The 16,768-nt window shown below is 44.6% G+C and overlaps 5 non-coding genes across 5 annotated transcripts; 2 read left to right on the top strand and 3 right to left on the bottom strand.

Annotated features, from left to right (window-relative positions):
- Positions 1–259: 259 nt before the first annotated feature.
- Positions 260–331, bottom strand: trnae-cuc (transfer RNA glutamic acid (anticodon CUC)). Its single transcript has one exon. It is a non-coding gene; the product is annotated as a tRNA-Glu (tRNA).
- Positions 332–466: 135 nt separating this feature from the next.
- trnaq-cug (transfer RNA glutamine (anticodon CUG)) lies at positions 467–538 on the top strand. Its single transcript has one exon. It is a non-coding gene; the product is annotated as a tRNA-Gln (tRNA).
- Positions 539–3,779: 3,241 nt separating this feature from the next.
- trnae-cuc (transfer RNA glutamic acid (anticodon CUC)) lies at positions 3,780–3,851 on the bottom strand. Its single transcript has one exon. It is a non-coding gene; the product is annotated as a tRNA-Glu (tRNA).
- Positions 3,852–7,279: 3,428 nt separating this feature from the next.
- On the bottom strand, positions 7,280–7,351 carry trnae-cuc (transfer RNA glutamic acid (anticodon CUC)). The gene has a single exon. It is a non-coding gene; the product is annotated as a tRNA-Glu (tRNA).
- Positions 7,352–7,486: 135 nt separating this feature from the next.
- trnaq-cug (transfer RNA glutamine (anticodon CUG)) lies at positions 7,487–7,558 on the top strand. Its single transcript has one exon. It is a non-coding gene; the product is annotated as a tRNA-Gln (tRNA).
- Positions 7,559–16,768: the final 9,210 nt, after the last annotated feature.

Below are 16,768 nucleotides of genomic sequence, written 5' to 3'. Positions count from 1 at the left end.
GAGGAGAGTTTCGGGGCGTTGCCTTCAGGGGGGGGGGGGGGGTCTTTATGGGTGGCCTTGTTGTTCAGGGTTTTAGGGGTGTACACTTTCTGACGGATATGACGTAGGAATAATTAAGGAAATAACTCTAAAATCACGCCCCCCAATTATGACGTAGGAATATTAATAAGCTTAGGGCATACGTCATAACAAAATAGGCCGCGCCCAAAAAACCCTACTATCTACTCACAGGTCCTAGGGGAAGAGCAACAGATCCACCTTCCCTGACCGGGAATCGAACCCGGGCCGCGGCGGTGAGAGCGCCGAATCCTGACCACTAGACCACCAGGGACGGCTCTGGAAGTGACCCGCCACACGCAGCACTCTGGGCGCAACTTGGCTCACTCTGGACTTGGCCGTGCGACAGAGCGAGACGTGTGCGTAGAGCAGAAACCTTCGTCACGGGCAAGAGGTGGGCAGCCGGCTTGGTTCCATGGTGTAATGGTTAGCACTCTGGACTCTGAATCCAGCGATCTGAGTTCAAGTCTCGGTGGGACCTGGGGCCCTTGGCAGGGGCAGCGGCGGTGAAGCGGTGGTCTCCCTGCGTGAGGGCCTGTGTCTGCGAATAAGGCCTGTTTATGTTCCCTCTTGGGAGGCTTGGAGACGAATTGGCAAAAACTCCGGGTCGGCCTGGTGCGTTCATCTTCCTGGTGGTGACCGCGTGGCTTAACGGAGAAGAAGGTGCCTGTGTTGACAGATTACAGATAGATTATTTCCCTTCTTGGAAATCATCGTTAAAGGAACTTTGTAAACCAGCTAGCTTGGAAGCAACCACGTCAGGGCATTCTTTCAGTGAGACCTCGGTTTTTTACAAGCACGAGTGAAGCTTTAAAAGAAAATGACATAGAATGTTTGCGGCCGTTCATCCAATCAAAAGGTGCAAGCCCGAGTCCGATTGCGGTCTGTCTTCCCTGGGGGCGGGGGGGATTGTGTTTTGTGAGATCCGGGGGAGAGGTGAGGTGGCTTTCTTTGGTGTATGCCAGAGGTCCGGTGAGAGGTTGTCTTTTACAACTGTCCCTCAGTCAATACCAAAAACAGTCCCTGCCAATCTGGGAAAGCCATTCAGTCCACAAACAGAGTTTTGACAAACATCCTGCGGGCTTTTTCTCCACCGTTTGATCCTTTTATCGTTGACAGGAATTTCTACAGGGTACGTCCCGAACAGGTGCCTCAATGGCTGTTTGCTAGCTCGATAAATCTAACTTGCTCAGTCTGCATACTATCTTTAATCTAAAACATCATACAGTCTCTTCGGTCTGACTTCGGATCGGAAGATTGAGGGTTGGAGTGCCTTTGCGGTCGTTCCTGGGGTTACGACGTCGAAGCGGCATCTCGGTCGTTTTTGGGGAACTTCGGAAGGGCCAGCCGGCGTGCTAATGCTGCAGCCGTCGCCGGCGCGTTGTGTCTGATAACCTTACGGCAAACAGGCAATGCCTTGCGCCTGTGTCTGCGGCAAGAAAAGTGAGCGACTCTCCCCCGAAACCGGGGCACGAGCGCCTGAGGCCTTGGAGAATGCGGGCATCGATCCCGCTGCCTCTCGCATGCTGTAGCGTAAGGTACACTTATACATTTCAATTAAAGAAGTGAATTTAAAGTATCACCTTATCACGAATCCTGGAATCTTGTAGAACTCAATTTCTGTAATAATTGGACGCAGACACCAATTCCAAAGATATAAATTGTCAAATGTATTCAAAACAAAGACTAAATGTAGCACTACACTAATTATACAAAAGGGAAAAACTAATTACAATTCAACTCTAGATCAACAGATCGAAGACAAATCACTTCCGTGATCAAATCAAAGACCATGGGATCACATATGATAACACAAATCGTTAAACAAAAAAGGTTATAAACACATTGACTACAATACCGGTTAGTAAGACGAAGGTGAGTCTCTCGTTAGTATTATTAGTCAGACATTAAATAACTACGCAGGTTAGTATTTATGTCAGGTAACTTCTCGTTATATATATATATATCAGTCTCATTCACGTTTAGGTGCCGAGAAAGATCCTATCATTACTTGTTACCACAATTTCCCTTAACTGATTATTATTCAATGATTAAGGATAGGCAGGGCCACCAATAATCTAATGTCTATTAACTTGTGTCAATTTCAGACTAAACAGTTAAACAGGAATGAGAAGATATTTCTCGGCGTTGACAGATTTTATTTCTAAAATTATCAACAAAACAGTTTAATGCAACACACATTTATATTTAAGAAAACTAAATGATATTACACATTCTAGAGTTATGAATCACAGATTAACATTTCTAATTGATTTCTCAAATGTCATGAATCATGAACTCCAAACTGTTAAACTTATCTGAACTTCGTCGCAGAGAGGCCTCTCTGGCTTCGGGCTCAGATAACAGCACACGGCACGAGGTCCGTGTGGTTTGGAACAAAGGCAGTCCGGTTCGGCTTTGTCCAAGAACTTCCACTCAGTCGATACACCTGGAAGTTGGGGTTTCGCGAAAGTAGAGTCGTTTCCAAACAGATTTTCCACTGGTTTGAAGGCTCCAAGGTTGTGCACAAAATCTTCTTGGCAAGCAGGGTCTCTCACCGTACTTATTTGAAGACAAAGTCTTTGGGGAAAGCAGGGCCGTGTTTGTTCCAAGGGTCAAGTTTCTTAAGACTCAAATAGCTATTTAAATGACTGACACTTTCGTATACAGTCGACTTAGTCAATTGTCCAGCTGTAAAACTCCACTGATCAGGTGGGCACAGGCGGGCAGCGCAGTCTGTAAAGTTCTTTATTTAATAAAGTCCTTTAAAAGAATTCTTCGTACGGCTCAATCTCCTTCTCCCAGTTTAACTCTTCTGTTGCCGGCAAAGACTTAGTTGGTTTCTGGTTCCGGTTCTGGCAACAGAGCTACAGGTTGAGCTGTGGCAGCGAGTTACTGGTTCAGGTGAGAGAGAGCGAGAAAGACTGTCCGCTGTTCCTTATAGTCTGTCAGATCAAGAGGTGATTGGTTCTTGAGTTTTTGAGATTGGATTTCGGTTTCAGCCCCCAGTGTCCTATTGGAGGGGGGCTTGATTTATGACTGATGTCAATCCATGCCATCTTTTGGAAATGCCGGTTGGCCTGGGTTCGTAGCTCTATGTCGGGATTTCGGCTCTCGTCCACTTCAAAGAGTTTTTATCACCTACAGGCCCCTTTCTCCAGACATCTCATAGCAGAATTCCAAACTATTTGGCCTCTTCTTGGTGCCATCCTCCCCAAAACTGTCACTTTGATGCAAACCACTTCCAAGCTGATGAGCTAAGGGAATCTGATAACTTTGGGGGGGAGAGGTTTTCTTTAGATCAGTGCTTCAGCTCAGAGCCCAAATGCTCTTATCCAAATACACCCAACATAACGCTACAATGCTAAGCGAGCACTCTACCACGTGAGCTGATCCTCAGGGCTCTCGGTGAGGCCGACCCCCACTTCTTCAGTCTTTAAGTGGCACGTCGCGAGTAAGTCCTTTCCTGCGCTTCAGGCAAGCTTGCAGCCAACTGCGGACGACTTTCCTTCCTCGGTGGCAGCCATCGTGCCGCAATAGAAAAGGATTGTCATGAGCAAAACTTTCAAAGTGACCGAAAAGATCACGGCCCGTCGTGTGATGTGATGTACATGAGCTCCAGAAACGTTCATGGACATATGTATATAAGTAAGGATTTAATCACAGATAGAGAGAGAGAAAATGCACCACACAGGTCCTAGGGGAAGAGCATCAGATCCACCTTCCCTGGCCGGGAATCGAACCCGGGCCGCGGCGGTGAGAGCGCCGAATCCTGACCACTAGACCACCAGGGACGGCTCCGGAAGTGACCCGCCACACGCAGCACTCTGGGCGCAACTTGGCTCAATCTGGACTTGGCCGTGCGACAGATGAGACGTGTGCGTAGAGCAGAAACCTTCGTCACGGGTAAGAGGAGGGCAGCGGGCTTGGTCCCATGGAGTAATGGTTAGCACTCTGGACTCTGAATCCAGCGATCCGAGTTCAAGTCTCGATGGGACCTGGGGCCTTTGGCAGGGGCAGCGGCGGTGAAGCGGTGGTCTCCCTGCGTGAGGGCCTGTGTCTGCGAATAAGGCCTGTTTATGTTCCCTCTTGGGAGGCTTGGAAAACTCTGGGTCGGCCTGGTGCGTTCATCTTCCTGGTGGTGACCGCGTGGCTTAACGGAGAAGAAGGTGCCTGTGTTGACAGATTACAGATAGATTATTTCCCTTCTTGGAAATCATCGTTAAAGCGAAAAGGAACTTTGTAAACCAGCTAGCTTGGAAGCAACCACGTCAGGGCATTCTTTCAGTGAGACCTGGGTTTTTTACAAGCACGAGTGAAGCTTTAAAAGAAAATGACATGGAATGTTTGCGGCCGTTCATCCAATCAAGCCCGAGTCCGATTGCGGTCTGTCTTCCCAGGGGGCGGGGGGGATTGTGTTTTGTGAGATCCGGGGGAGAGGTGAGGTGGCTTTCTTTGGTGTATGCCAGAGGTCCGGTGAGAGGTTGTCTTTTACAACTGTCCCTCAGTCAATACCAAAAACAGTCCCTGCCAATCTGGGAAAGCCATTCAGTCCACAAACAGAGTTTTGACAAACATCCTGCGGGCTTTTTCTCCACCGTTTGATCCTTTTATCGTTGACAGGAATTTCTACAGGGTACGTCCCGAACAGGTGCCTCAATGGCTGTTTGCTAGCTCGATAAATCTAACTTGCTCGGTCTGCATACTATCTTTAATCTAAAACATCATACAGTCTCTTCGGTCTGATTTCGGATCGGAAGAATGAGGGTTGGAGTGCCTTTGCGGTCGTTCCTGGGGTTACGACGTCGAAGCGGCATCTCGGTCGTTTTTCCGGAACTTCGGAAGGGCCAGCCGGCGTGCTAATGCTGCAGCCGTCGCCGGCGCGTTGTGTCTGATATCCTTACGGCAAACAGGCAATGCCTTGCGCCTGTGTCTGCGGCAAGAAAAGTGAGCGACTCTCCCCCGAAACCGGGGCACGAGCGCCTGAGGCCTTGGAGAATGCGGGCATCGATCCCGCTGCCTCTCGCATGCTGTAGCGTAAGGTACACTTATACATTTCAATTAAAGAAGTGAATTTAAAGTATCATCTTATCACGAATCCTGGAATCTTGTAGAACTCAATTTCTGTAATAATTGGACGCAGACACCAATTCCAAAGATATAAATTGTCAAATGTATTCAAAACAAAGACTAAATGTAGCACTACACTAATTATACAAAAGGGAAAAACTAATTACAATTCAACTCTAGATCAACAAATCGAAGACAAATCACTTCCGTGACCAAATCAAAGACCATGGGATCACATATGATAACACAAATCGTTAAACAAAAAAGGTTATAAACACATTGACTACAATACCGGTTAGTAAGACGAAGGTGAGTCTCTCGTTAGTATTATTAGTCAGACATTAAATAACTACGCAGGTTAGTATTTATGTCAGGTAACTTCTCGTTATATATATATCAGTCTCATTCACGTTTAGGTGCCGAGAAAGATCCTATCATTACTTGTTACCACAATTTCCCTTAACTGATTATTATTCAATGATTAAGGATAGGCAGGGCCACCAATAATCTAATGTCAATTAACTTGTGTCAATTTCAGACTAAACAGTTAAACAGGAATGAGACGATATTTCTCGGCGTTGACAGATTTTATTTCTAAAATGATCAACAAAACAGTTTAATACAACACACATTTATATTTAAGAAAACTAAATGATATTACACATTCTAGAGTTATGAATCACAGATTAACATTTCTAATTGATTTCTCAAATGTCATGAATCATGAACTCCAAACTGTTAAACTTATCTGAACTTCGTCGCAGAGAGGCCTCTCTGGCTTCGGGCTCAGATAACAGCACACGGCACGAGGTCCGTGTGGTTTGGAACAAAGGCAGTCCGGTTCGGCTTTGTCCAAGAACTTCCACTCAGTCGATACACCTGGAAGTTGGGGTTTCGCGAAAGTAGAGTCGTTTCCAAACAGATTTTCCACTGGTTTGAAGGCTCCAAGGTTGTGCACAAAATCTTCTTGGCAAGCAGGGTCTCTCACCGTACTTATTTGAAGACAAAGTCTTTGAGGAAAGCAGGGCCGTGTTTGTTCCAAGGGTCAAGTTTCTTAAGACTCAAATAGCTATTTAAATGACTGACACTTTCGTATACAGTCGACTTAGTCAATTGTCCAGCTGTAAAACTCCACTGATCAGGTGGGCACAGGCGGGCAGCGCAGTCTGTAAAGTTCTTTATTTAATAAAGTCCTTTAAAAGAATTCTTCGTACGGCTCAATCTCCTTCTCCCAGTTTAACTCTTCTGTTGCCGGCAAAGACTTAGTTGGTTTCTGGTTCCGGTTCTGGCAACAGAGCTACAGGTTGAGCTGTGGCAGTGAGTTACTGGTTCAGGTGAGAGAGAGTGAGAAAGACTGTCCGCTGTTCCTTATAGTCTGTCAGATCAAGAGGTGATTGGTTCTTGAGTTTTTGAGATTGGATTTCGGTTTCAGCCCCCAGTGTCCTATTGGAGGGGGGCTTGATTTATGACTGATGTCAATCCATGCCATCTTTTGGAAATGCCGGTTGGCCTGGGTTCGTAGCTCTATGTCGGGATTTCGGCTCTCGTCCACTTCAAAGAGTTTTTATCACCTACAGGCCCCTTTCTCCAGACATCTCATAGCAGAATTCCAAACTATTTGGCCTCTTCTTGGTGCCATCCTCCCCAAAACTGTCACTTTGATGCAAACCACTTCCAAGCTGATGAGCTAAGGGAATCTGATAACTTTCGGGGGGAGAGGTTTTCTTTAGATCAGTGCTTCAGCTCAGAGCCCAAATGCTCTTATCCAAATACACCCAACATAACGCTACAATGCTAAGCGAGCGCTCTACCACGTGAGCTAATCCTCAGGGCTCTCGGTGAGGCCGACCCCCACTTCTTCAGTCTTTAAGTGGCACGTCGCGAGTAAGTCCTTTCCTGCGCTTCAGGCAAGCTTGCAGCCAACTGTGGACGACTTTCCTTCCTCGGTGGCAGCCATCGTGCCACAATAGAAAAGGAATGTCATGAGCAAAACTTTCAAAGTGACCGAAAAGATCACGGCCCGTCGTGTATTGTGATGTACATGAGCTCCAGAAACGTTCATGGACATATGTATATAAGTAAGGATTTAATCACAGATAGAGAGAGAGAAAATGCACCACACAGGTCCTAGGGGAAGAGCAACAGATCCACCTTCCCTGACCGGGAATCGAACCCGGGCCGCGGCGGTGAGAGCGCCGAATCCTGACCACTAGACCACCAGGGACGGCTGCCGAAGTGACCCCCCACACACAGCACTCTGGGCGCAACTTGGCTCACTCTGGACTTGGCCGTGCGACAGAGCGAGACGTGTGCGTAGAGCAGAAACCTTCGTCACGGGCAAGAGTCGGGCAGCGGGCTTGGTTCCATGGTGTAATGGTTAGCACTCTGGACTCTGAATCCAGCGATCCGAGTTCAAGTCTCGATGGGACCTGGGGCCCTTGGCAGGGGCAGCGGCGGTGAAGCGGTGGTCTCCCTGCGTGAGGGCCTGTGTCTGTGAATAAGGCCTGTTTATGTTCCCTCTTGGGAGGCTTGGAGACGAATTGGCGAAAACTCCGGGTCGGCCTGGTGCGTTCATCTTCCTGGTGGTGACCGCGTGGCTTAACGGAGAAGAAGGTGCCTGTGTTGACAGATTACAGATAGATTATTTCCCTTCTTGGAAATCATCGTTAAAGCGAAAAGGAACTTTGTAAACCAGCTAGCTTGGAAGCAACCACGTCAGGGCATTCTTTCAGTGAGACCTCGGTTTTTTACAAGCACGAGTGAAGCTTTAAAAGAAAATGACATAGAATGTTTGCGGCCGTTCATCCAATCAAAAGGTGCAAGCCCGAGTCCGATTGCGGTCTGTCTTCCCTGGGGGCGGGGGGGATTGTGTTTTGTGAGATCCGGGGGAGAGGTGAGGTGGCTTTCTTTGGTGTATGCCAGAGGTCCGGTGAGAGGTTGTCTTTTACAACTGTCCCTCAGTCAATACCAAAAACAGTCCCTGCCAATCTGGGAAAGCCATTCAGTCCACAAACAGAGTTTTGACAAACATCCTGCGGGCTTTTTCTCCACCGTTTGATCCTTTTATCGTTGACAGGAATTTCTACAGGGTACGTCCCGAACAGGTGCCTCAATGGCTGTTTGCTAGCTCGATAAATCTAACTTGCTCGGTCTGCATACTATCTTTAATCTAAAACATCATACAGTCTCTTCGGTCTGACTTCGGATCGGAAGATTGAGGGTTGGAGTGCCTTTGCGGTCGTTCCTGGGGTTACGACGTCGAAGCGGCATCTCGGTCGTTTTTGGGGAACTTCGGAAGGGCCAGCCGGCGTGCTAATGCTGCAGCCGTCGCCGGCGCGTTGTGTCTGATAACCTTACGGCAAACAGGCAATGCCTTGCGCCTGTGTCTGCGGCAAGAAAAGTGAGCGACTCTCCCCCGAAACCGGGGCACGAGCACCTGAGGCCTTGGAGAATGCGGGCATCGATCCCGCCGCCTCTCGCATGCTGTAGCGTAAGGTACACTTATACATTTCAATTAAAGAAGTGAATTTATAGTATCACCTTATCACGAATCCTGGAATCTTGTAGAACTCAATTTCTGTAATAATTGGACGCAGACACCAATTCCAAAGATATAAATTGTCAAATGTATTCAAAACAAAGACTAAATGTAGCACTACACTAATTATACAAAAGGGAAAAACTAATTACAATTAAACTCTAGATCAACAAATCGAAGACAAATCACTTCCGTGACCAAATCGAAGACAAATCACTTCCGTGACCAAATCAAAGACCGTGGGATCACATATGATAACACAAATCGTTAAACAAAAAAGGTTATAAACACATTGACTACAATACCGGTTAGTAAGACGAAGGTGAGTCTCTCGTTAGTATTATTAGTCAGACATTAAATAACTACGCAGGTTAGTATTTATGTCAGGTAACTTCTCGTTATATATATATCAGTCTCATTCACGTTTAGGTGCCGAGAAAGATCCTATCATTACTTGTTACCACAATTTCCCTTAACTGATTATTATTCAATGGTTAAGGATAGGCAGGGCCACCAATAATCTAATGTCTATTAACTTGTGTCAATTTCAGACTAAACAGTTAAACAGGAATGAGAAGATATTTCTCGGCGTTGACAGATTTTATTTCTAAAATTATCAACAAAACAGTTTAATGCAACACACATTTATATTTCAGAAAACTAAATGATATTACACATTCTAGAGTTATGAATCACAGATTAACATTTCTAATTGATTTCTCAAATGTCATGAATCATGATCTCCAAACTGTTAAACTTATCTGAACTTCGTCGCAGAGAGGCCTCTCTGGCTTCGGGCTCAGATAACAGCACACGGCATGAGGTCCGTGTGGTTTGGAACAAAGGCAGTCCGGTTCGGCTTTGTCCAAGAACTTCCACTCAGTCGATACACCTGGAAGTTGGGGTTTCGCGAAAGTAGAGTCGTTTCCAAACAGATTTTCCACTGGTTTGAAGGCTCCAAGGTTGTGCACAAAATCTTCTTGGCAAGCAGGGTCTCTCACCGTACTTATTTGAAGACAAAGTCTTTGAGGAAAGCAGGGCCGTGTTTGTTCCAAGGGTCAAGTTTCTTAAGACTCAAATAGCTATTTAAATGACTGACACTTTCGTATACAGTCGACTTAGTCAATTGTCCAGCTGTAAAACTCCACTGATCAGGTGGGCACAGGTGGGCAGCGCAGTCTGTAAAGTTCTTTATTTAATAAAGTCCTTTAAAAGAATTCTTCGTACGGCTCAATCTCCTTCTCCCAGTTTAACTCTTCTGTTGCCGGCAAAGACTTAGTTGGTTTCTGGTTCCGGTTCTGGCAACAGAGCTACAGGTTGAGCTGTGGCAGCGAGTTACTGGTTCAGGTGAGAGAGAGCGAGAAAGACTGTCCGCTGTTCCTTATAGTCTGTCAGATCAAGAGGTGATTGGTTCTTGAGTTTTTGAGATTGGATTTCGGTTTCAGCCCCCAGTGTCCTATTGGAGGGGGGCTTGATTTATGACTGATGTCAATCCATGCCATCTTTTGGAAATGCCGGTTGGCCTGGGTTCGTAGCTCTATGTCGGGATTTCGGCTCTCGTCCACTTCAAAGAGTTTTTATCACCTACAGGCCCCTTTCTCCAGACATCTCATAGCAGAATTCCAAACTATTTGGCCTCTTCTTGGTGCCATCCTCCCCAAAACTGTCACTTTGATGCAAACCACTTCCAAGCTGATGAGCTAAGGGAATCTGATAACTTTCGGGGGGAGAGGTTTTCTTTAGATCAGTGCTTCAGCTCAGAGCCCAAATACTCTTATCCAAATACACCCAACATAACGCTACAATGCTAAGCGAGCGCTCTACCACGTGAGCTAATCCTCAGGGCTCTCGGTGAGGCCGACCCCCACTTCTTCAGTCTTTAAGTGGCACGTCGCGAGTAAGTCCTTTCCTGCGCTTCAGGCAAGCTTGCAGCCAACTGCGGACGACTTTCCTTCATCGGTGGCAGCCATCGTGCCGCAATAGAAAAGGATTGTCATGAGCAAAACTTTCAAAGTGACCGAAAAGATCACTGCCCGTCGTGTGATGTGATTTACATGAGTTACCAGAAACGTTCATGGACATATGTATATAAGTAAGGATTTAATCACAGATAGAGAGAGAGAAAATGCACCATACAGGAGTAGATAGTAGGGTTTTTTGGGCGCGGCCTATTTTGTTATGACGTATGCCCTAAGCTTATTAATATTCCTACGTCATAATTGGGGGGCGTGATTTTAGAGTTATTTCCTTAATTATTCCTACGTCATATCCGTCAGAAAGTGTACACCCCTAAAACCCTGAACAACAAGGCCACCCATAACCGGTTGTTCTTGTTGTTCTTGTTGGTCAACTGTAGAGTGTGTATGGGTCGGCTCTTCCTGTAGTGGTTTGGGGTCTTTTTTAAATATACATGTAAGGGGCCCAGGTCTTAACAATGCCATTTTGAATAGTGCGTTTATCATATTCACACTGTCTCTGTCTCTGTCTCTGTCTGTCTCTCTCTCTCTGTCTCTCTCGCCCAAGCATTTTATAAGATCAACAAGTTCTGTTGTCTGTAATGGTCCCAGGTCTTAACAATGCCATTTTGAATAGTGCGTTTATCATATTCACACTGGCTCTGTCTCTGTCTGTCTCTATATCTCTCTCTCTCGCCCAATCATTTTATAAGATCAACAAGTTCTGTTGTCTGTAATGGTCACAAGTCCTAACAATTCCTGTTTTGCATAGGGTACTTATGTTAACCCCAATGTATATGGCTCTGTCTCTCCCCTCAAATTTAATTAAAAATAAAATTTAAAAAAAGAGAGTGTGTGTGTGTGTGGGTGTTTGTCGGTATAGGTTAATTGTTTTTGTAAAAAAAAAAAAAAAAAAAAAAAGCTGTGGTTATATTTTATCTCACACATAATGTGTTCATTCGTTTTACTTAAATACATTCTAGGGTCTTAAAGCTCATAAGAGTTAGACTTAAGATAAGGATATGTTTTTAAGGTATTTTAGCAGGCTCAATCCCTGATGATAAGGAATCATTTAAAAAATAAAAACAACTGATCACTCAATGCTAAATAGATCACAACACTCAAGGCTAAATCACTCACACCACGGGGGACGGGGGTGGGCTCAGACAAACGTAGGCATGGCGTGTGGTCTCAAAACATTCAGAATACTTTTAAACTATATAATTTATAAGCTTTGTAAAATAAACCCAAATATCTCTTTTGTGGGGATAAACGCTGTTCTGAGTAGTTTGTGACTTGTTTAATACCAAACAAAGCATCGCTATTAAAAAAAAAAAAAAATCACTGGAAAAGCGCTACTTATTTTAGATCTTTATAGTTATTTTCTTGGCTCAGGTTGTTTTTTAGCGCGTATAAAGGCCTGAAATATTCTTAGTGTTTATTGACTATAGGTCTTGATGCTTAAAAATGTTTTTTTGAGAGACCAAAAGGTTCTAATAAAAGTTTAGAGTAGAGAGGAGAGAGATCGTCGCCATCTTGGTTTCTATTTGAAATTGATGCAGGGTCATTTTATTGGTTGGTTTTGATATGTTAATTGGTAACAGGACGGCACAAAGGCCAGCCCAGAACAATGCCTTACAAGCAGATCCGGCATCCGGCCATCAGTATAAGTATGAAGGTCTGGTCTTCAGCTCGACAGACTCATACTGACCTTTCGATTTCAGCCTAAAGATCAACAATGTCCGGAAACAACATCAACGACTTCGATTTAAACGAGTTTTTAGGTAAGTCTTCAGATTATTTTCATTGACTCAGAGCGGGTTGTGGGCATGTATTGTAAATAAGGTTATAACATCTGTTTTAAGTTCTGTAAAATTATTTTTCAGCCAGTCAACAGGAGTTAATTCCCAACGCTGAGGAGATCATCTGGAACAACGACGGTAAGATTTTTGTGTTTGCGCTCAAGGGTTCTTATGTATGGGTGTGTGGTTGTGTTTTGAAGCGGCTCATTAGAGTTATGAAAACGTTTTAATATATATTAATGGCGGTCTCTTTAATTACACAGAAACTATCGAAAGGCCTGTGATTAATGTCTCCGAGGATCAACCAAGAGAAGTGGTTGTCCCTAGACAGGCTGTCTGCCGACCGGGTAAGAACTAAACCCCTGTTTGTTTGTATAACGTTTCTGTAAGATGTTTGAGGCCCGTTTTGTTAATTTAAAAAAATATCCTTTCTAACAGTATTAAGAAACGTGGTTCGAGACAACGAAAGGCCTTCCACATCGAGGGCTTGTTTAGTTTTACCTTCGAGAACCGTAACCTTTCAAGAATCTGAAAGGCCGTCAGCCCCTGTATCTGATAGCGGTGAGTATATATCTGCCGCTTGTAAGAGGTTAAAGCTTTTTATAAAGCGGGGTGGTTAAAGGTTAAACATGTCTCTTACCTTCACAGAAGTGCAAAAAGCTAAACAAGCTGAAAAACATAAGAAACGATTATTCTTTGGAGGTAAGTAAGATCTTTCAAACTTTAATGTTTTTAAAAGGGTTTTGTTTGCCCGTTGAGGGCTAATATTTAAGCGAGGGGTGCCCATTTCCTGTAGGTCTTGGGGGTTCTGGGAAAGATCTTTAGAAGTCCGGACAGGTCTAGGCTTGTTTCTGGGGCATGTGTTTAGAAATGACCGATTGCCCGACCGTCTGGTTAGGAAGTAAAGCTGTCCGAAAGGTTTTAGTAAGTTGTTTGGCTTATCTCCCGCAATTATACTTCTGTTTTAAAGTGGCTGTAGGAAAAGGCTTGAAGGTGTTCATTGTATTTAATATTTAAACAGATCGTGAAAACGTTTGTGAAACAGGAAGTCCCGGGATCAGGAAGCGTTTACACTTGGAAGGTTCATTTAAAAATGAAATGTGGTGTGTGTGTGTATAAAAAGTGTTTTATTAACAATATTACATTTAAGAAACAGTTTATTTACAGAGGCTTCTCTGTTTTACATTTATTATCAAGTCCTAATAAATATATTGTCTGTAAATAATAAGGCGTTGTAGTGAATGTCTAAGCCTATTTTCAAAGGTCTAAAAAAGCTAAAGGTTTTGAAGGTCCTGGACATGTTGTTTTAAGTTTGATTTCTGTCGCCGTTTAAAGATGTAAATGTAATGTATATTTTTATTCTTCCCAAGACTCTTGGGATAGTCATTCTGTGGATGAGCTATTGAGGACAATTACCCCGTCTAAGTGGGATCAAACATCTTCCCCGGAGAGATCACCGAGAGGATCCCCCACGGTGGTCTTGGAGACCCCCCAACATCTACTCAGGCCACAGCCTTCTGGGGGTAATTCAACAATCCAGATTCAGCCCGCCGCATTGTCGGGCGGAACAAATACAGGCAACCAACAACCTCAGGGGTCGCCGTCAGTCAGGGTTGACACACCACCCAACGACGGACTGGTTTCAACATCGTCCCCCCAGCCCCGTTTCTTGGCTACAGAAACGCTGAACAGTACACCGCGATTGGCCAGGGTGTCACCGCAAAGGCCTTCTTGGTCTCCGTCCGTGAGTATACGCTCGCTCCCTGCCTCCTTCGACCGAGATTTACCGGAGCGACCATCCTTTGCAGCTGAGCCAGGACACCATCCCCCGGAGCTACTTCCTGAAGGTCGGCATGAGTTGCTACATACCTTGTTACTAAATCAAAGACTTGTGTTAGTGGGGCAAAACCTTGTGATAGAGAGCCAAAACACCCTTATTAATACCCTTACTAACGAATTGTACCGTATTTAATGTTTTAATAGATACAAAACGCCTTACTATTGTGGGTTGTTGGAAAAATAAAAAATAAAAAAAATGTCCGGACTTGGTAAAAGAACTCACAAACTAAAGGATTATGAACAAGTTAGGGCCCCAAAAAGACCTTCCCGAGAGAACACCCTCGGCCCTGTTGTGAACTCCTCTGATGTCCCAATGAACCAGGAACTATTACAAATGATAAATGATTTAAATAACCCCCAATCACCACCGATAGAATGTGAATTACCAGACTTACCGTGAACCCCGACCTGTTACAGATGGTCAATGATCTAAATAACCACCTCCCAACGGTAGCGCTTATAGAGGTTCAACCCCTAGTTCACCCCGATTTGTTTGAAATGGTGGAGGCTTTGGAGACGCTACCCCGACCAAATTCTGCCCCTATTATAAATGATTTGAGACAATTAGAACACAGTACGGCGGCAGAAGCAGCCGTCACTATAGAGGAGGGTCTTGACATTAACCGGGTGGATATCTTTGAAGGACTTTTACAGGCTTTAAATGAGCCTCCTCAAAAAGGGGGTTTTGTAGATGTCAGCGGTGGGGGTGTTCGGAATGTGGAGGGTTCTGAGACTGATAAGGCTGTGGATAACATGCTCTGTGAGAATGTAGGGGTTGAAGGCTTTGTTCAAAATGATGATGTGTCCAAAAGTACCAGTGATCCCGTGATTATAGATAGACCGGCCTATAACAATTTTGAAATGATTCAGCGTTTTAATTTTGCAGAACTTTTAAATTGTGACAATTATGCAGAAATATTTGTCAACATACACGAGGCCTTGCAAAACATGCTTGAACAGGTTGCTGAAAGGGTCAGACCTCGAGATGTTGTACAGTTAGAACTCAGAGGGGATGATTTGTTTAGCAACCTATCTGTAATGCTGAGTGGAGATAATTTAGATGTTGATGAATTTCTGGCTAAAATCGAAGCGTTATTGCAAAGTAACGCATCCATCTTAGCTGATGAAAGTCTGTCTCTGGTAATGAATGTGGTTCCTAACCCTGAGGGTGGGGCGCTTAGAAGACTGTCGAAATGCTTGAAGAACGACATAATTAGGAACAAGCTCAGGCAATTAGTGGTGAGTTCCAATGGGGACAATAAGCTCTGTTTTGCTTACAGTTTAATAAAACTACTCACCCCCGACATGCCTGAACCCCAAGCTATGCAAGAGGCTTTAATGCTTCATCAGAGGGCCGGCTTAAACTCTCAACAGATGGTTGCCTTTTCAGACATTGCCATGTTTGAGGAGTTGTTGTCTTTAAAAATTGTTGTGTGGTACCGTTGTGAGGTAAAGGAAGTATTTGTGAAATTTCAGACACATCCTGAAACCCATACACAGACACTGTTTCTCTTCCTAAGTGATAGTCATTACTTTGGAATAAAGAGTTTGACGGCTTTTTTGGGTTGTTCGTATGTTTGTCATTGGTGTTATAAGGCCTTCAATGATAAGCTTAAGCACCGCTGTGACGGTTACTGTAACGTCTGTTTCAATCCGCAATGTCGTAAGGGTTTGGCCCCTACCATCCGATGTAAAGATTGCTTAAGGATTTGTCTCTCCGCGTTCTGTTTTTCCGAACATAAGGTGCAGAGGGCCGCTGCTGAGGGGGTTAAAAAACGGAGTTATTGTGATCAAACTAAATATTGCCCGCAGTGTTGCCTCCAGTACCGTTTTCATGAGGTTAAACCACACAAATGTCTGGAACCGAGATGTAGGATCTGTAATGCGGATTTAACCCCGGGGTCTGAACACCAGTGCTTTATTCAGCCGGTTAAAAAGGAGCCGCCGCACAACCGGTATGTCTTTTTTGATTTTGAATGCCGGCAAGAAAACGGGGTCCATGTTGCTAATTATATACACTGTATTGACATGTTGGATTGTGAGTGGTCAGCTAGCGGTGAGAGTTGTGTCAGGGATTTCTTTACGCGGTATCGCGGTCCAAAATACCTCAATTACACATTTATTGCCCACAATGCTAAGGGTTATGATTCTTACATATTGATGAAGTATCTGGTGGAGAATGGGGTGACCCCAAAAATAATAGCTCAGGGTAGCAAGATCATGTGTTTCACCAACGAGGCTTTCAACCAACGTTACATAGACTCGTTAAATTTCCTCCCCATGAAATTGAGCGCTTTGCCTAAAGCTCTGGGTTTTGAGGCTCAGAAGAAAGGTTGGTTCTGCCATTTTTTTAATACTAAGGACACTCAAAATTATCGAGGGTCCTACCCGCCCGCCTCTTATTATGGGGTTGATACTATGATGTCTCATGAGAGGGAGGAATTCTTTAAATGGTACAATACGGTTAAGGGGGGTGTTTTTGATTTCCGAGAAGAGATGGCCGCTTA

This window comes from Amia ocellicauda, unplaced genomic scaffold (assembly GCF_036373705.1).
Source record: "Amia ocellicauda isolate fAmiCal2 unplaced genomic scaffold, fAmiCal2.hap1 HAP1_SCAFFOLD_150, whole genome shotgun sequence".
Lineage (NCBI taxonomy): Eukaryota > Metazoa > Chordata > Actinopteri > Amiiformes > Amiidae > Amia > Amia ocellicauda.
Note: the sequence above shows the minus strand (reverse complement) of the source record. Positions and strands in the feature narration are given on the sequence as shown.